The sequence below is a fragment of the Dendrobates tinctorius genome, unplaced genomic scaffold (genome assembly GCF_039654945.1).
Source record: "Dendrobates tinctorius isolate UK_male_01 unplaced genomic scaffold, ASM3965494v1 ptg000024l, whole genome shotgun sequence".
Taxonomy (NCBI): Eukaryota; Metazoa; Chordata; class Amphibia; order Anura; family Dendrobatidae; genus Dendrobates; species Dendrobates tinctorius.
In genome coordinates, this window is record NW_027361692.1 from 10,677,649 (window position 1) to 10,698,314 (window position 20,666).

The 20,666-nt window shown below is 42.1% G+C and overlaps 1 protein-coding gene across 19 annotated transcripts in view; it reads right to left on the bottom strand.

Annotated features, from left to right (window-relative positions):
- Positions 1-20,666, bottom strand: part of RIMS1 (regulating synaptic membrane exocytosis 1) — a 548,264-nt gene that overhangs the window by 100,035 nt on the left and 427,563 nt on the right. The window contains exon 1 of one of the 19 annotated variants that reach the window (XM_073569356.1): positions 17,896-18,040. The exons of 16 other annotated variants lie outside the window; for them this stretch is intronic. The gene's annotated coding sequence lies outside the window, so the exon portion shown is untranslated. Of the gene's footprint in view, positions 1-7,817; positions 7,836-8,127; positions 8,146-17,895; positions 18,041-20,666 lie in introns of those variants that run through there. 2 more of the 19 variants (XM_073569357.1, XM_073569358.1) reach the window with 2 other exon arrangements.

Sequence of the window (20,666 nt, forward strand, 5' to 3'; positions counted from 1 at the left end):
TATCAAGCTTCCTTCAAGCTTGATAAAGACCATACAGGTCAAAACATCACTAATGAATTTTTTTCTATGAAATAATAACTTTTTTTTTTTCAATCTCCTTGAAGAGCGCAGTCTTTACTACATTTTCATGCTATGCATCAAGTGGATTCATCGGGCACTTGTGGACTGTCACTCCGTATACAGTAAGTTTGGGTGGGTTGCAAACAAAGTGAAGATACTTGTTGCTATTCAGAAAGTTTGTCTACATCAATAGGAAATCACTACAGCATGCATCAATGAACTTTAACTGAGAAAACTTACTGTAAGGATTGCTTTACATGATAATACCAGTTGTCCATCTACTTTAATGTAAATCACTATGGTACAATGCAGTCAAGGGCTATAAACCTGGGCCATATTCTGCCACCTGATAACCATGCAGAGAGCTAGCAAAAAGGGTATTGGTGGAGCATGAATGTTTGCCATCTAGATTCCATGTATAATAAAATCAATTTTTCAAAACAAAAATTTGCACTAATGGATAAGTACTGTAACTATAAAATAATCATGCAGGTTTATATACCAAAGGTAAGCACCTAGATATTTGATTGTGGGAAAGGCAGTTCTGATATGTACATCAGCAGAAGATCATTTCTGTAGTCCTCTTTTCTTCTGAGATGAGTTGTAATAAAAATGCTAACATTGCTTGCTTCCTTCCATACAGAAAATGTAAACACAATTCCAAACATATCTTCCACCTATGGGCAAAAACTAGACACTTGTGTAATTTATTAATGGGAATCTGTCACCCTTTTTTGGACTATGAGCTGCCGGCATCAACATCACGGGCTTATCTACAGCATTCTGTAATGCTGTAGATTAGCCCCCGATGTAACCTGAAAGATAAGAAAGAAGAGTTAGATTATACTCACCCCAACATCCGGTCCGATGGGAGTCACTGTCCGGTCCGGCGCCTCCCATATTCATACGATGCCGTCCTCTTCTTCCCTTCCTGTGGTGCTCCGGTGCAGGTGCCGGGAGAGGTCCGGCGCCTACGCACTGCAGGACTCTGCTCTTCCCTCAACAGGGCAGAGCAGTGCGCCTGCGCAGGAGCCACGACAGGAAGGGAAGAAGAGGACAGCATTGTATAAAGATGGGAGGTGCTGGACCGCAACACCCATCGGACAAAGACGGTGAGTATAATCTAACTCTTCTTTCTTATCTTTCAGGTTAAATCGGGGGCTTATCTACAGCATTACAGAATGCCGTAGATATATGCCCCTGATGTTGATGCCGGCAGCTCCTAGTCCAAAAAAGGGTGACAGATTCCCTTTACGGTTCCATAGTCTTTGTTAAAAGAATAAGTCAAAACTATACTGTGTAAAAGTGTCAACACGGCCTCCTATATCGGTGCTACGCCTAAAAATACTTGTGTTACATTGATGTCACTTTAATACTGCAGTCAATCAGAGGCCGCTGATCAGAAGCTGCTCATCAATGTTCTGTCAGAGCGGTAGCGAAGGCTGTAGCCAGTCAGCGGCCTCTGATTAGTTGCAATCAGAGAGCTGGGAGACACCGCATTGACATAATTGGAACAGCAACGTTATGGGTGGCGAGTATAAGCTTTTCTTATTTTCATTGCGAAAAAAAACCCTTGAAAGAGTAATTAAGATTTTGTTGTATTTAATTATCTTACAGGCAGTACAAAGTTATACATGACTTATGGATATGGGACGGACCCCCACTCCATCTTAAAACCACCATAACTACAGTAAACCTAGGCACTAGAATAAATACACAACACATTATTTTGGTTGTCAAAATGGCCACAGCTTTATTTAAATCACAGGATTAACACAATCACAGTAGGAGTCAGGTGAAGTGCTAGTACATTGGGATTCACAAGTACTGTGATATCCCCAGCTGTCTGACATACAGAACCAGGACAGACAGCCATAAAGGGGCGGCACGCACTGGCTTGCCATTCAAGCAGAGCCAGTAAACTTTCAGGGCACCAATGACCCTATTATCCTTACTCCTGTGCTTAACCACTGTGCCCGCCCCTGATTGACGTTACCATTACAACGTCCTTGAGGCTGGCCACCAAAGCCGAGCCTGTTCACCACCATGAGGTTTTACATCCTCTATTAGTTAAAATGAGTCCACCTTAACTTGCCTGCAACTTCCACCTGACTCCTAAACCGCCACCAGAGAGGCCATTTGACACCTTAAATGGACTCGACCCCCATCAACCATGCCTAATAAAGCCATCAACCATTTCTACATGCTATGGAAAGTCTGTGCACACAAGTAATTAAATTAAAATTCCAGAGCTCTGACAGATTAATTTTATCGATGCCATGCTAACAAGTTATAATCGATAATACGGTAACTACAGCAAAATAGCAGTTGTTAAACATCCTGCAATGAGGATCCCATAATGGGGAATGTGGAAAGTAAACTATAATTAAGGTCGTAGCTACAATCTGAATACCTGTATAATGACATCTGTCATGCCTCAAAAACCATTATACCGCACGTATTGTAGCCAGCTCTAATAATTCACCAAATCACAGATTTTAGTTCTAGAAACCACCATTATTTACAGCAGCTGTGCAGTAAAATTTCTTCAACCCACTTACTATCACTACCCGAAAAGTGATGAACATATCAATAGAAAGATATTATAAATAGGGAGTAATTAAAACTATACACAATATAACAACATTATAACCGACCATAAAATAACGTTCAGAATATCTGGAAGTAGTAATTTAAATAAACCTAAAGCAGAAAAAGTCTACAAAGGCATTATTAATAACCCTGCCACACCATTGTTAATTGTTTTTCATGCACTTGATAACATTTACTGTTGACCTCACCAACTGGGTCAAATGCATTGGGAATAGGCATATTGCCCTTTTTGTTAATGCACTTGATTACTTTACCCTTAGCGGCTCCCACTGGCTCAAGGGCACCGGGAGTAGGCATACTGCCCTTTGTGTTAATGCACTTGATGATACCCTTAGCCGCTCCCACCAGCTCAAGGGCATCGGGAATAGGCATATCGCCCTTCAGGTTAATGCACTTGATTACTTTACCCTTAGTCACTCCCACTGACTCAAGGGCACACAGATCAGGTGCATTGCTCTTCAGTTTTATGCACTAGATAACTGCATTGTCCAGACGACAACCTTCTTCTCTTCACCCCTCCAGCCGCTGTCCCTGGCTCAGAGGGGCCAATTTCTTCTATAGGCATGCAAAATATGATTGCCATGACCCCAGGGACATTACCCTAACAGGGTCCTATAAAATATAAATGCTTCTGGAGACCAGGGGGCCATACCTTGATGGTCACCTCTCCATACCAGGGGGCCATACCCGAGATGGTTACCCCCTCCACACCAGGGGGCCATACACGAGATGGTTACCCTCCACACCAGGGGGCCATACCTGAGATGATTACCCCTCAAAAACCAGGGTGCCATACCTGAACTGGTTACCCTTCCAAACCCAGGGGGGGGTCAGCGGCCAGTTTATTAACAAATAACATAAACATTTACAATAAGTATTAAATACACGATCTTATACGACATGAGGGGAGGGTTCTTGGAGCCCCGAAAATTCTGGCTAAATATTTTGGCAAAAACACAAGAGCTTAAAAATCCACGTTACCCACAGCCGTAAACCACCAGCTCGAGGGCACCAAACATCCCATTCCGGGAAGTCCAACCACCAAAAGCTCCCGGGTAACACCCCATCCAGAGTTACCCGTCCAGAGCCGTAACCAAAAGCCAGATCCAGAATTTTAACTTCCAATTCCTTTTCGCTGATTCAGCGTCAACTCCAAGAACCCCACCCCAGAGGTCCATACTTAATATGGTTACCCCTACTGACCAATTTATAAATAGCTTCAAGGACCCACTAAAAGGAAAACAAATAACTTTTTTTTTTTTTTTTTTTTTAATTCATGTTCTTATTAAAATAAACATAAAATAAACATCAAAGCATAAATAACATTAACACGCTGGGGGGAGTCCTTGAAGCTCCCAAATCTGGTGATTACCAAACTTAAAATGTACCAACAATTACTCCCAGACGTTACCCCCACTAGATCGGGAGCACATAGCCACAAGGGTTCCAATGTTCACTTGAATTTCCTGGGGATCCAACAAACTCTTGCCGAAACTCCCCTCCACCTTTCACCAGGTCCAGAACCATATTAACTTCCAAAAAGAGGAAGCCATATCCCAATGGATCCCCCAGACCAATTTCTAACCAACTTCAAGGACCCCCCCAACCACCAGGCAATCCACTCAGGCCTGTGCTATCCACCATCTTAAGTAATATAAAATAAGCACTTGGTGGGTATACACTGATCCCTTTTTTTTTTTATTATTATTCACACCTTTATTAAAAGAAACATACCAGAAACATCAAAACATAAATAATATTAACACGCTGGTAGGAGTCCTTGAAGCTCCCAAAATCCAGTGATTACCAAACATAAAGTGAACATAAAATGTACCAACAATTACTCCCAGCCGGTACCCCACCAGCTCGGGAGCACCATAACCACAAGGGTTCCAATGTTCACTTGAATTTCCTGGGGATCCGACAAGCCCTGGCCGAAACTCCCCTCCATCTTTCACCAGATCCAGAACCATATTGAATTCCAAATGGAGGAAACCATATCCCAATGGATCCCCCAGACCATATTTAACCAACTTCAAGGACCCCTCCAACCGCACAAAAATGTGGGATAAGGCCTGTTTCACACTTGCTTTTTTTTGCAGCGCGTTTTTCCCGCAAAAAAACGCATTGAAAAACGCATACAAAAGCATACAACTGCTGCGTTTTTTTCAAGCATTTTTATGAGCATGCATGAAAAAAACGCAGCGTTTTTAAGCGTTTGTATGCGTTTTTAGTGCGTTTTTACCGCGTTTGCGTTTTTTTCCAACATTAGGTGGCCACTCACACTAACCCAAACCATGACTTTACTAACCCTAACCCGGACCCTAACCCTAACCCTTAACCAAACCATACTTAACCCTAACCCTGACCCTAACCCTAACCCTTAACCAAACCATGCTTAACCCTAACCCTGACCCTAACCCTAACCCTGACCCTTAACCAAACCATACTTAACCCTAACCCTGACCCTAACCCTGACCCTAACCCTGACCCTTAACCAAACCATACTTAACCCTAACCCTGACCCTAACCCTGACCCTAACCCTAACCCTGACCCTAACCCTTAACCAAACCATACTTAACCCTAACCCTGACCCTAACCCTGACCCTAACCCTTAACCAAACCATACTTAACCCTAACCCTAACCCTAAACCCCCTTAACTAACCCTAACTTTACCCAAACCCCTAAATTCCATTGTCTAAACTAATGGTAAAAAAAAACGCATGTGCAAAAAAACGCATACATCAGCATGCCAATGCGCACATATGCTCACCATAGACTTATAATGGGTGTCTTGCTGTAAAAAAACGCATTGCGCGCGCATGCGTTTTTTTGAGGCAAATCGGACGCACAAAAAATGCAACAAGTTGCATTTTGTGCGCCCGAGCGCATACCGCAAAAAAACGCATGCGCGGTAAAACGCGTACAAACGCATGTGTATGCGCACATAAGCGCATCCCATGCAAAGTATAGGAAAAAAAACGCATGCGCTATTTAGCGCTAAATTACCGCGAAAAAAAACGCAAATGTGAAACCAGCCTTAGTGAGGGTGAAAACCATGCAGGTTTACAACTAAGGTATACAACAGGTTAATAATGGAAAAATACCCCATCGTAAGGTCCGGAAATAGACAGAGATGGGCAATGCTGTGTTATATGAGAAGCCGCCTGCTCCTCTACAGCAAATACAGACAGACTCTAATCACCAGCTTCGCATAAATGGTAAGAAATATGTTGGTCTAATATAAGCTGCCTGCAGCCATAGGTGTGTGAGCAGAAAAACTGCAAGTTCTTTATCCCAACCGTACAAAATGTGGGATAAGTGAGGGTGAAAACCATGCAGGTTTACAACCAAGGTATACAACAGGTTAATAATGGAAAATATCCCATCGTAAGGTCCAGGAATAGACAGAGATGGGCAATGCTGTGTTATATGCTGTAACAATAAATGAGAAGCCTCCTGCTCCTCTACAGCAGTTACAGACTGACTCTAATCACCAGCTGCACATAAATGGTAAGAAATATGTAGGTCTAATATAAGCTGCCTGCAGCCATAGGTGTGTGTGCAGAAAACTGCAAGTTCTGTATCCCAGTCACTCTACTACATACAATTACAATAGATGAGACACAGGACTGAAACTGGGCCCATGATGTGTCCTCCAGAGCAATGTGCAGCCTCACACTAGGAGTGCCCACTCCCTGCCCGCCATGTGCTGAGTTATTAGTGCCCACTCAAATGTCCCGAGTCACTCACTGATTATTTATTTTCCACATGATAAAACATAAACCATTCAGGCCTGTGCTATCCACCATCTTAGGTAATATAAAATAAGCTCATGGTAGGTACACTCTGATCATGCAACATACGAGGGGGAGGACTAAAGGCAGCAATAGCTACAGAAATCAAGCACTAAGCTGGAAGTCATGTCCAGGTTATATGTACAGCCAGGAAAATATCCTGGAGAGACAGGATGTCTATACCCAGCATGATCCGTATACAGCAGAGTGAGGAGTGATATCATGTATACAGACCTGTGGTACGGGTTAAGTATACAGCACAGGAATAGAGCCTTTACACAGATACCACATATAGTGAGTAACCTGGTTACACTGGATCTGCACACCCAGCATCACAGTATGTAACAGAGATGAGGTCACATACAGATCATCAGACTCCATAACTGGGATGGGGGGATAATCCTCACACAGCATGATCAGTATATAGCAGAGTGAGGAGTGATATCATGTATACAGACCTGTGGTACGGGTTAAGTATACAGCACAGCAATAGAGCCTTTACATATACACCACATATAGTGAGTAACCTGGTTACACAGGATCTGTACACCCAGCCTCACAGTGTGTAACAGAGATGTGGTCACATACAGATCATCAGACTCCATAACTGGGAAGGGGGGATAATCAGCACACAGCAGGGTCAGCATACAGTGCACTGACATGAAGTGCAGCCTCTCATCATCATACATATACCATCCCCCGACTGCTCCTCTCTCACCAGTGTCTCTGATACATGTGACTGCTCAGCATAGTAATGGCAGACACTGTATGTGTCCCTGCTCTGTCCCATCATACATAAACCCAGAACTCATGAAGACTCTGTATAATACAGCAGTAATGTGGTATATCAGAAACGTCTGCAGGGAGGTCACACAAAAGCTGCCTCTGCAATAAGTGAGGAAACATGGCAGCTACATGAATTACTGAGGTAATCTTGATCCCAGATATGATGTAGGAGGCTGATACTGTACACACTACACCATGTCTGAGGTGAATGCAGAGTCGTATATCAAACATGTCTGCAGGGAGGTCACACAGAAGGTGTCTCACAGTCTGTGAGGAAAATGTAGCATGCACATGAGGGACATGGCAGCTACATGAATTGCTGAGGTAATATTGATCCCATACATAATGTAGGAGCTGATACTACACTGGTACATGATGTCTGAGGTGAATGTGCTCCTATCAGTTGTCATGTGAGGTGATAACCCCAGTATTATACTCCCTGAAACTGCAGACATGCTTCCTCCTGTTCATCCTGTGCATGAAAGAGAGAGAGAGACAGATTTCCTGCTCTATATAAGCAACACCCTCCTCACAGTAACCCACCCAGGCACATACATACCGTGCTTCTTACTCTTAAAGCAACATCACTCTTGATTAAAAATCTACACTATACCAAAAAAGCTGCAGGAGTAAAGGCCCACCCATCCCCAAGTCATGTCCTCCTCCGCCTATGGCTCCAGTGGTTTCTATACTTTTCGGATTATAAGACACACTTTTGAACAAGAAAAACGGTTGCTAAATGGTGAACGCGCTGTGATGGAGAACAATGACAACACAGCCTTCCCAATCACAGAGAAAACTGCTATTCCTCCTCCTGCCTCACAATAATTATGTGATCGGTGCAGAGCAGGACAGGAAGCTACTGGGACCTGCATGGAGGCTGCACGAGCTGCGCAGCTGAAGGACCTTCCACCCGATTAACTCAAGAACAATTCAGCAGAGATGTGTTTGTTTATATATTCATATGTAGCAGAGCTGTGCAGGGGTTGGACCAGATGGCCCAGGAGGTCCTTTCCAACTCTACGATTCTATGTGCATATGAAGCAGTGTTGTGTGTGTATAATACACACTGCAGGGACACATTAACGATAGATCTATTCTTTCTCTATTCTACTCTGGTGCATTAAAATTAGCTAAAAAAAAAAGACACACCTCCACTTTACACCATCAGGGAAGTTTTAAATAATAAGAAAAATGTTTTCCTGTTTTCTGCTGCCTAAACCTGGGGTGCATGTTATAGACCGAAAAATATGGTATTTTTTTCTAATATACCTCATTACCTTGTTTTGCTTCCTTCTATCCTAATCCCCACGCTGCAATTCTGTTTCAATGCCCCGTCCATGCTCCTTTAGCATGTTAAGGAAGAAGGACGGCCCTCCTGCACTATAACTTGGTGATAGGGTCCCAACCCTTTATACATAAAAAGTGACCATACCGGGTTATGGCAGGGACAGGAGTCGCCACACCGCAGGCTGCCAGAGGCTCACCTCCTTCTCAGGCACAAGCTTATGCTTGAAATAAAAAGAGCTGGATACACATATGCTATATGTTTGAATCTCTCTGAATCCATTTGAACCATTTAGTGTGTAACTGATGAAGGTTCAATGACCAAAACGTTTTTGTACACTATATTCACGCTGTTAATAAATCCACTAAACTGAGTGCTGGATTCTTGAACTTTTCATGAACATTTAGAAACATCTTAGGGTATGTGCACACGCTGCAGATTCTGCTGCGGATCCACAGCGGTTTTGGCCCTGCGGGTCCGCAGCAGATTCGGCTGCGTTGTACAGTACCTTTATTTCCTATGGAAATAAAAAAACGCAGTGCACATGCTGCGGATTTTTCTGCGCGGTTTTGCTGCGGGTTACAATCCGCAGCATGTCAATTCTTTGTGCAGATTTCGCTGCGGTTTCACACCTATCCATTATGAGGTGTGAAACCGCAGGGCAAAACCGCTGGCTAATCCGCAGATAAACCGCAGGACTTCTGTCCAGCGGATTTACCTGCGGATTTTTCAACAAAATCCGCACAACCTAAAAACTACGTGTGCACTTACCCTTAAGGCTATGTTCACGCGTTGCATTTTTGATGCGTTTTTTTCCCACAGTCAAAACCTGCTCTCTTGGCAGTAAACATCAAAAAGGCAGGTTTTGGTTAGTGTTTGACAGTTTCTTTGTGGCTTTTTTGTGCATTTGTTATGGTGGTTTCACATTAGCGCTTTTTAAGCGCACGCACGGCCGGGGGTAGCTCCGCCCCCGAGCCGGCTCTCTGCCCAGCGTGCCCGCCCCTTGCTTGTAGCGCCGCCTCCTAGCGCACAGCGGCGCCTGCGATCGGCGCACCCTATCTTTAGCATAGGGTGCGCAGATCGTGCGCAGGCCGTGCGCTAGTTGCGCTTTGACCTGCGCTGCGCACTTTTGATGGTGCGCCGTGCGCGCCAAAATCCGAAAAGTTTGATTTTGGCGCGCACGGCGCACCGTCAAAAGTGCGCAGCGCAGGTCAAAGCGCAACTAGCGCACGGCCTGCGCACGATCTGCGGACCCTATGCTAAAGATAGGGTGCGCCGATCGCAGGCGCCGCTGTGCGCTAGGAGGCGGCGCTACAAGCAAGGGGCGGGCACGCCGGGCAGAGAGCCGGCTCGGGGGCGGAGCTACCCCCGGCCGTGCGTGCGCTTAAAAAGTGCTAATGTGAAACCACCCTTAATGCGTTTTTGTCACAGTGCATTTTATCTCTTGTGCTTAAAAAATAATCTGATTCAACTTCATCAGGTTTTGGCATCAAAAACATAGAAAATTCCTGATACTTACATTTCTTTAAGCATTTTTGCAGTATTTTTTGCACTACCCATTGCTTTCAATGGGTGAAGAACATTGTGAAAACGCTAAAAGAAGTGACATTCTGCATTTTGCAAAAATGCAGCTCTTTGACAAAACAGTCAGAAAAAAACAAGGTGTGAGCATGACATTTCTGAAATCTCACAGACTTTGCTGATGCTGTGAAACACAGTAGCAAATTTGCATTAAAAAAATTGATGCAAAAATGCAACGTATGAACTTAACCATAAAGAGAAAAACCCTGCTGTAATTAAATAAGTTAAAAGCAAAAGTGCATTTAAATCATACAGAGTTCTTAGTAATACTGCATTTGATCAAACATAGCATAAAAGCCGTCCCACCATAAGGCTTTTTAGTTGCTTTGAAGCGTAAAAGGAAGTTTTAAAAATTTGTATCTAACCAAATAGTAATCCAAGATATTTCATAATACAATACAACTAACCCATTGATTTTGGATTAAACTAAAATTATAGTAATACAGCAGATGGTCATTTTAACAAAAAGACCAGAAATATCTGACATTTGCCTGTTTCCTATAACTTTCTATAATAGGGTAAACTAGGAACGGCCAGACGAAGTTGAGTGGGGGCACAACTGTGTAGGTACTAGGGTGCCAACCTCCACTGCTAGGTAGGGTTTTCTAATCTCCCATTTTTAAAATTCCCTATTTCATTTATTTTTGGGACAGTGCAGCATTTTTCTCTGACCTACCCCTTTCCTCACCTTGGACGACTGTTAGGGTATCCTGGGGTGCTAGTGCTCTTTTCTACATTATGTTCTTTAACATTATGTTTTACTCCACCGGCTGGAATATTATATTGATTTTTGACCTTTGGATTCAATTGTCTCAGTTCACTTCTCTATCAAAATTATGTATTGTCCTTTCACTCATTGAGCAGTGGTTATTTTTTGTCAACCCTCTGAAAATTGCTCAAGGAATCTAACTTTTTAGCTCAACTGAGTCTGAGCTCCAGAAAATTATCATCTAATGATTAATTTATGAATTTTTGACTTGTCTTTCAATTGTCTGGTAATAGTGAGACACACTTTATTACCTTTATTACCCACTTTTGGTAAGCACTCTCTGTGTTCTTCCTCCCTAAGATATGATGACACTATATGATCACTCTGTAGAAGCTGATGTCACTTATTGCTGGAGTGATGCTGTGCCTTGTGGGGCTGACATGTTCGATACCTAGTTGGTTTGGATGGGTGAGATTGGGATGGCCACTGACTGGCACTGAAAGTGATGTCTAACGATAGATAGAAAGTTTGCGGTCCAAGGATACTAAACCTGCGTTCTAAGGAGAGGAAATGACATAGTTTGTTTATGTCCGGGAGCTAGGCGGAAACCAGAAGTAGTTTGCTGCGTCCCGGTGGGAGGAAATTGCAATGAGAACATATCACCTCAGAAAGTCATCTAGGGTGCAATCCGCCATCAGTCACTGCTTTGGACATGCGCAGTGACTGACGGAAATGACGCTGCCGGAGTCAGGATGCAGGGCATCACACGATAATATAAAAAGGAGCCCGGCATTTAGGTTTCATTACAAGTGGTGAGAGGATGCACGGATCTCCTAAATAGACTACTTGATGCCCTGATGAATCCCTGAGCGGGAAGAAACGCGTCGGGAGGTGGTCATATGTCCCACTCGAATCCGTGTTGCCTTTAAGAATGGACAGTTACAGGAGGTAGACACTGGTCTCTATGTCCAGATGGGCTGTAATACATGTTTTTTTTTCTGGACCTGGATATCTGCTGAATTATGGTTGAGGGAGTTCAATTCATTGCATACTAGCTAATTAGGCAAAAGTTAATCCATCCTTAACATGATTGTAACTCGGTAAGGAGGTGGCAGAGAACCTCATTGCTTCCCTCTCTGCTAGGTGCTGATCTCGTGCACCTTATGCAGTACCCAGATGGTGCACTTGTTTATTAATGCCTTACTATTGATGAGTCTATGTGTCTGCTATGAGTAATTGCGATATTTCATGTACTGTATTGTCTCAATGTTATACCTATGTATTGTGTATGTAGAGTAGGGATAGCAAAGAGTTAAATCCAGGGGGCTGGTTCAGCAGCCCAGACAGGACTGCCTGAGGCAGGACATGTGTCCACGTCTGGGACAGAAGGGACCCCCTGGGAAGAATATTGGCTGCCAGTGGACTATCGGGCAGCAGGCAGCCGGACTGAAGGTGTGCCTCACTAGAGATTTTTAGCTCCGGAGAGCTTACTAGGAGTTCTCGACTCTGCTGCTGCAGCCGTGGCTGTGACTAGGGACACAGCAGGAATTCTATGTTTCTTGTTTCTTACTACATCTTCGTTATTAAAATACAAGTTGCCACTGTTGGGCCATATACAGTGTGAAGTGTGGCCCGTCCGGAGGACGCCGTCCCATCATGCAGAACAACCGCAGAACTGAGGTAACCCACTGTGACCCGAGGCTGGGACCAGAACTGTCATTTTATGTGCAAGGGGCCAGGATGTGGACTCACTCTGCTGCAGTAGATTCACCCACAACTACTATTAAACACATGGGCCTACCTGCACTTTTCACACTTTATAATTAATTGTGCCCCTCTGTTGTTTTTGCTAACTTTGTGGTTTTTGAGAACTATCTCATGGTGTATATTCTATTCACCTACTTATTCTTTATGCCTATAAAAAATACCAACTTAAAAATAACAGCAATTGGCTCCAAAAACCTACACCCAAAGAGTGCCATAGAAATTCTACAAAGAGAAAAGGTAAAGTGCTAGCAATAAATCCCCCGTATAATTTAGAAAGGCATCCAATATGTAGTGCTTACACCTTTATTGACCGTGGACACACTGTTATTTCTAATATGTGCTGCCTATGTATGCTGCATGTTCAGGCGCTGAGCCTGCACCATACCTAGCAGATGCCGTCTGTTTTATGCATTCTATATAACAGCCAAGGCATTGCACTCATCAAATGGGGTCTGGGTACTCAGTAGAGTGGGGTGTGCTGCCCCTAGCAAATCACAGAAAAAGTCACTGTGTACTGTTTGGTGGTTGCAAGGTGAATTTATTGTGAAGTACAGCACATCGATATGCCAAGTAGTATATAATTTCTAAGCGATAATCTGTATCCCGAATGTTTAGCTCTCCCGGGTCTTTCTGACCTGTCACTTATGAAGGTAGTATGGATAATTGTGCTGCGTATGGCGGTACTTAACAATAAATTTACCTTGCAACTATGAAAAAGTACACAGCGATCTTTTCCTAGGTTACAAAGGCACAAAATGACAAGCACCGCCGTTACACCTCATGTAACCATGCACTACTAATGCAATCCAAGATGCTGTAGGCAAATCTACACTAATCCTCGGGTGCTCACCCAGAAAAAAAACAGCACTGTAAGTCCATGGAAAAAGAAATAAGGGTGGCACTCACTGGTCTAAAATCCAACATTTATTGGGAACTTTAAAACATCTTCAGCAGGACAGCGGAGTGTGGAGTGTGAGGATGATGGCCGTTTCACACAATTGCGCTTCTACGGGTCATGATTTTTCTAGGTTACACAGTTAGTTTTGTCCTAAAACCGCAGCAACTGGAGCAGAGGTCCCAATGCTACTGTTATCCCCTTAATTGATGCTGTTCTTCTTCGACAGTGATATATAAGGCTGTCAGTCAGGGAATGTGGCATGATGACTGGTTTGCCATGTCAGCCAGAGGCCCATTGAAGGCCTGTGCTATTTTCTCTATGTGCTGCAATATTTTAGTATTGTATTATAAAGAGCAACCAATCAGATGTCCTGAAGACAGTGAAAAGTAAAGAACTGTTTTTAAAAATATTAAAAAATAAAGAAAAGTCTAAAAAGATTGTGACTCTTTTGGGTCACCTCAATTCCTCCTAAATATGCAATAAGAAGCTATGAAATCTTGCTTGTACACCAAAATAGTACCAACAAAAATATCAGCTCACCATGCAAAAAAAGGCTCTCACACAACTCCATAGATGGAAACATCAAACCATTCCGAGTATCATAAAACAGCAACTCATTTTTTGTTTTATAAATTTTAGAGTTTTTTTTCCACCACGTAAATAATAAAAAAGACTTTACAAAGGTAGGTATTGCCATAATCATACTGTCCGGTTGTTTCAATAGTGTATAAATAAAATCCAAAAAACAATGCCAGAATTCAGCTTTCTCACCATTTAGAAATGCTTTGAATCCCCCTACCCCGACACAAGAAAACGTTAACATGCAGACTGACACCTTATTACTATTTCCAAAAGGCCACCACATGTAATCAGAATGGTTGTGAATAACATGTGGTAAGGATCGAATCCGAGACGTATCCACAGCACACATATGGGCAAGATACAATTACCGTAATCACTATGTAAGTACACCAATGACCAGCCATTTAGATAATACTTCCATGGAAACGAAGGCACAAAATAATATGAAGCATTCAGCCTAAGAAAAACCCAGAATGACTGTAATTTACTCTTCTCGAAGTTTATCCTTAGATATGTAAAATCATGAAATTGTCTTTTAGCATCTCTGCATTCTGTTATTTGGATTACTCTTACATAATTTATTTGAAATAGACAGTATATTGATTTACCAGACATATGATACAACATCATACGGGATTTTAGAAATAGGGTTATTCTCATTTTGTGCAGTAGATGACTAATGTCAGCTCTCTTTGTGGAAGATCCATCACCTCTTAATGAATCCCACTTGAATATGGGCTGTGATGTCCTTAACTAGTCTATTTCACCACTTTGGTAGGAATTCCTGGGAAAGAGACAAGATTTTCTGTCCCATGGAAGCGGCTGATAACCTGCTCCCACTGATTTTAATGGAAACACCACCTTGTGGTGCCTGAAGGCATGACAATCCTCCAGTGACAGCAGCATTGCAAACATCACACATGCAGCAGAAATGAGAGTAATTTTCTCTGCTGCGAATCTTACAGTGAGATATTTATTAATTTTTATTTATTTTACTCATTTATATAGCGCAATTAATTCCACAGCGCTTTACAGTATGTGTGTCACATTTGCTTGATTGAAAAATATTCAGGATTGAGAGTCCTCAGTAGTTGATACCTTTTAATGGCTAACTGAAAAGATGGTAACACATTGCAAGCTTTCGAGACTACTCAGGTCTCTTCATCAGGCTAGACTAATACAAAATCTGAAGTCACATATTTATGCACAATACAGCCTAGAAAAAATGCAATAGATAAGACAAGTGACGTGAAGCAGAACTATTAATATGGGAGAGGGAGAAACATAAATATAAACATTGGACCAGTTCATAGATAAGGAGTCCGGATGTTTTATGGTCCTCTGATTGGGGTCTAGTTCTGTGTTGCCCCGCAAGGTTTTAAAAGGAAATTCCTTAATTGATGTAAAAAGACATAAATCCATGCGACACATTCATTCCAGCACTGAGAGTGTCAAAGGTCGTCATAAATTTGTACTCCCAAACTCGTCTCTCTCTGAGATGTGAAGTTACCTTTCAATACCAGTAATTTCATATCCATGCTGCTGTGATCAGGGATACAGAAATGTTTTGCCACAGGTAGATCCATTCTTTTTTCTCTTATTGTGTGACGATGAGCATTCATCCTTGTTCTAAGCTTTTGCCCTGTCTCCCCCACATATAGACCCCCAGTTGGACATTTAGTACAAATAATTAAGTACACCACATTAGATGTAATGCAGCTGAAAGTACCTGGGATCTTGTAGTCCTGATGTGAGTTGGGGATCTTTATCTTGTCCGTGGTCATTATAAATGGACAGGTTTTACATTTTTTCTGCTTGCAAGGAAAGGTTCCTGCAGCTGTTGGAGAGGACAGGGAGCTTCTGACAATGATGCTTCTTAAATTTGGGGGCTGCCTAAAACACAGCAGTGGGGGGTCTGGAAAAATGGATTTTAATCGGACATCTTTTTGTAGTAAAGGTTGTAATTTCCGTGCAGCTCCCCTTAGCACCTCCAGATTTGGGTTGTAGGTGACGACTAGAGGCACTCGGTTATTTTCTTCTTTAGCTTTGTAATGTAGCAGGTGATTCCTTGACAATCTGGTGGCTCTTGTAATTTGGTTTTCAATTGTTCTTGGATGGTAACCCTGATTCAAAAAGGTCTTTTTGAGGCGACCAAGGTGTTTGTCTCTATCCATGGGGTTGGAACATATACGATTGTATCTGATGGCTTGGCTATAGATAATAGAGTTCTTTATGTGTTTTGGATGGAAACTGTCCCATTTAAGGTATTTGCTTGATTCAAATCCAACATCCGAGAATTTATCCTTACAATACATAAACAATGCTAACAAAACACTCTTAAGGTACAAGTAAAAGGAATCTGTCATCAGGTTTTTTCTGAAAGAAATATGATGTAGGGGCGGAGAGCCTGATTCCAGTGATGTATCGCTTACGAAGTTGACTCTTATAGTTTTGATGAAATCACAGTTTTCTCTGTTGCAGATCTACTACTTATGATATGATAAATAAAAGAACTCAAAAAACAATTATGGATTTGCACTTTTTTTTTTTGGAATTGTACCAAGTTCCATGAATTTACAAATTATAATGAATCTATAACATCAATCATGAATCTCATACAAACAGAACCATGAGGCTAATTTGAGTGAAGAAAATTTCTGGATTTGCAAGTAACACTGTAGAAACATACAGGGGAATAGTTTCTATCACTTAAAGGGAATCTGTCACCAGCTTTTGCCAGCAATATGATGAACATTAGGAGACTCTGATTCACGCGCTGGCATACTTACTGGGCTGCTTGCTGTGGTTTTGATGAAATCCTTATTTTATCAGCAGATGATTATAATTAAAAGACTGTTGCCATATAGTGCTCCACGATCATTAGCTCTGTATGACCCTGTCCCAGCACTGATTGGCAGCTTTCTGCCTATGCACAGTGTACACAGAAAACTGCCAATCAGTGGTATGGGAGGCATCAAACAGAGCTCAACATTCAGAGAACTGGTAGATCTGCAGCGAATATATCATTTTATCAAAACTACAGTAATCAGCCTAGCAAATGATACGTCGATGGAATCAGAGTCTCTGACTCTATCATGTTGCTCTCAGATGGGGTGTCAAAAAAAACGGTCACAAATTAATAGAAACCTTCCTTGTTCCCTAATGTTCCTCAATACGTGACTAGTGTTTAGATGAAAAAAGTGCTTGTTATGGGCAATAATGTGACAGGAACCATTAGTTTAGTTGTCAAATATGACTCGAAAGATGAATTAAACGTTTATTACACACGAGGTGAAGGAAAGTGTGACATACTACACACACAAATAATCCATACTAAGGAAGGCACTGTAAGATTATTCAGTAGCAATTTTTATCACTGACAACCCAACAAAAGCAAGGGGTGAGTAAGAATTATTCTATACGGACATTAAAAGAATAATTAAATCATTCATAGAAAACTATGAAATCAAAATGGTTAAGTATTGTAACAAAATGACATTTATTCATTACTTTCACTACCAAACACACAAACCATAGCAACCAAGGAAAAGCCTGGCTTGTTATATTGTGATTGGTGTGGGTGATATTGGCCAGCAGTTTTACTAAATATCATATGATCAAACGTTATCACATTACAGCAGATTCCTGAATATTTGCAATTGTCAGTGCAATAAGACTGAATATAAAGTTTCAATAAAAAGTTACAAAAGTTTAAATACAGCTAAAAAAAAGGTTTGTTCTACCAGGATGTAATTAGATTCGGACACAGAAGCTGCATGTCATAGTTCACCACAGTAAGAATATGCACTCACTTGCGCTGATTGTGATCCGCAGGAAAAAAAATAAACACAAAGCAGAAAGAACAGAAAAAGCTTAAAACGGTAAAGTAACAAAGTCCAAAACGCTCACTGTTCCTGCCACACGATCCTGTCTCATGGAAGAAAAGCGAAAAAAGCACCATGCGATCAACTACGCAGAAAGGTTTGTTTAGAACAGGAGGCCTTATTAGGTAATCTTTTTTGCAGATGGGTAAGTAGAATTGAACGGTTGTCAGTGATCTATTAATGCCAGGGAACTTTGTAACTTGAAATAAACATAAAGGAACATTTGCTGACGACTATTCTGAAAGTTAAAGTTATTAATATTGGTAAATGACATATTTACAAACTGAGCTCTGCGGTGCCATAATAAAGCCTATTTTGTAGGATTCCATATGAATCAGACAGAGAATAAACAGTATTTTAAGATAGGACAGCAAAAATGTTTGAAAAGTTTAGAGTTTAGTTACATGCTTGAGGTGTTTCATTAGATAAATGCCCACGGCTGCAGATTAATATAAAGAAACAAACCACGTTGTACTCACCTTCCTGAGGCACACCGGCATATCTGACCCATTGCTCTTGGTGTATGGCATTGGCTGCGGAGCGGACGTCACATTGACAGAATGTCAGCCAACCTATGCGTTTATTTACTGAAAGGCAGCAACCCCCTTTAAGTATGGTTACATAGCGTAACATATCTTCCAAAATGCATAGGGAACACAGGTTAAGGCTGGTTTCACACTAGCGTTTTATCGCGCAGCGCATCATGCGCTATCAGGCGCACGCGCGATTGTCCCCTATCTTTAAAATGGCGGGCGCAGTGTCTAGCGATTGCACGCACTCATCAGCGCTTTCGTGCGCTGCGCATTTTCCAGGTGTACGTCCAGACGCGCCAGACGCTACATGTTGCATTTTTTGCTCCGTCCAACCTCGTAAAAAAATCGCATGCACACGTGTGCGCACTGAATGCGCAAAAAAATAACATTACAGTCTATGGGGTTGCTGGCGTGTGCACGGTCGTGCGCTCGTCAGCGCTTTTAGCGCGCACGTGATTTAAGAGTAAACAATGTCTAGACACTGGTTTAAACCACCCCCTACACAAGCAACATTGTTTGAGAGGAGTGTACAAAAAAGAAGGTGTCTGCACGGTCAGACCACTTACTCTCCAGACAGCCTTGAAGAGATAACACAGCCTTCAACAGACAAGAGCCTTCCAACTTTGGATACAAGCTGCAGCAGCCAAAATGTGAGTATTCTTCAACATAATGTCTGCCTGTCCTTTCAAATTTATTATGTACTAATTTTTTTTGTTTAAATTGCAGCATATCTTCTGGATCGGAATATTCTCCATCCCAGCAAGAACTGGCCCAAGCAGAGCGTGAGGTGAGGATCTTGCTGGATTTGGGTAAGTATAGCTGCCTCTACAAATGTGTAATAATTTTTTTTCTTTACAGACCTCATCATCGGACCCGGCAAGTGAGGCGGAACAGCGGGAGCAGCCTAGCCAAGTCCCGGCGAGGAGACAGGTTGTAAGTATATAGTCTTTGACTGTCCCTTTTTTTTTTTTTTTTTTTTTTCTCTTCCTTTTTTCATCCTCTATCTTGCTTCTTTTATTTCTAATTTTCTATCTTTTTCATTCTCCAAAATTTCCAAGATTATAATTTTTTTTTTCTAGGTTCCACAACGGGATAAAGGCATTTACTTGGACAATGAGCACCTGATCCACCTGGTCCAGGTGTGTGTCCCATTGTGGGACAGCCGTGACCAGCAGTACAAGGACACTGTGGTGACCCGGCAGCTCTGGAATGAGTTGGCCGCAGCGATGATGAATGGCTGGGACAGCGCCTCTCCAACTTCCAAAAAGGCATTTTGTAAGTATTTCCATGCTCTGTGATACCGCATTGACTCTTGTTCCTGATGATACTGTTGTGTTTCCTGCTAGATATATATATTTTTTTTTAATCAGATAGTTTTTATTCACATTTTCGTTATAACAAACAAGTGAAAAACAACTGTATCACCATCCATCCCACCCTCCCCCCCAACACCCCACACCCCCAGCCCGGTCCACAAAAGAAATAAGAAAATTATACACAAAAAGCACAAATCTTATGAAAATATAAAATACATGCACATAGACACAGTGGATAACAATGTCGACCAACATCAGCTATTAGACGAATAGGTTCGCTGCCGGCAGACCCGGGGTGTCCAGCCAACCAGCCCAAATTTGCTCAAAAGTATTCGGTCGTCCCCTCTTAAGGCTTTTTCTCTATAGAGTATATAGTTTAATTTATTGATATATTCTGTCCGAGATGGCACCTTATCTGAAATCCAATGGTATGCTATCAGCTTCCTAGCAGCATAAAGCATTCTGGCAACAGCGGTTTGAAGGTATTCATCTCCCTCCACATCCTCCACATAACCCAAGACACAGACAACGGGATCTCGCGGGATATCCTGTCCTGTAGTCACGTGGATCAAATTAAGAACCAGAATCCAAAATACCTGCAGGCAGGGGCACGTCCACAACATATGTAAGATATCAGCATTCTCGAGCGTACATTTAGGGCACTGCGAATCCATCCTCATCCCCATATCAAATAACCATTTAGGGGTTCTATAAGCTCTATAAAGAATATACAATTGGGACAAACGATTGGGTTTGCTAAGAGACAGCTTGGGGACCATCTGCAGAATAGATTCCCATTGATCCCCTGAAATGGCGCCTGCTAGATATATTTTAGCAGTAAACACAACAG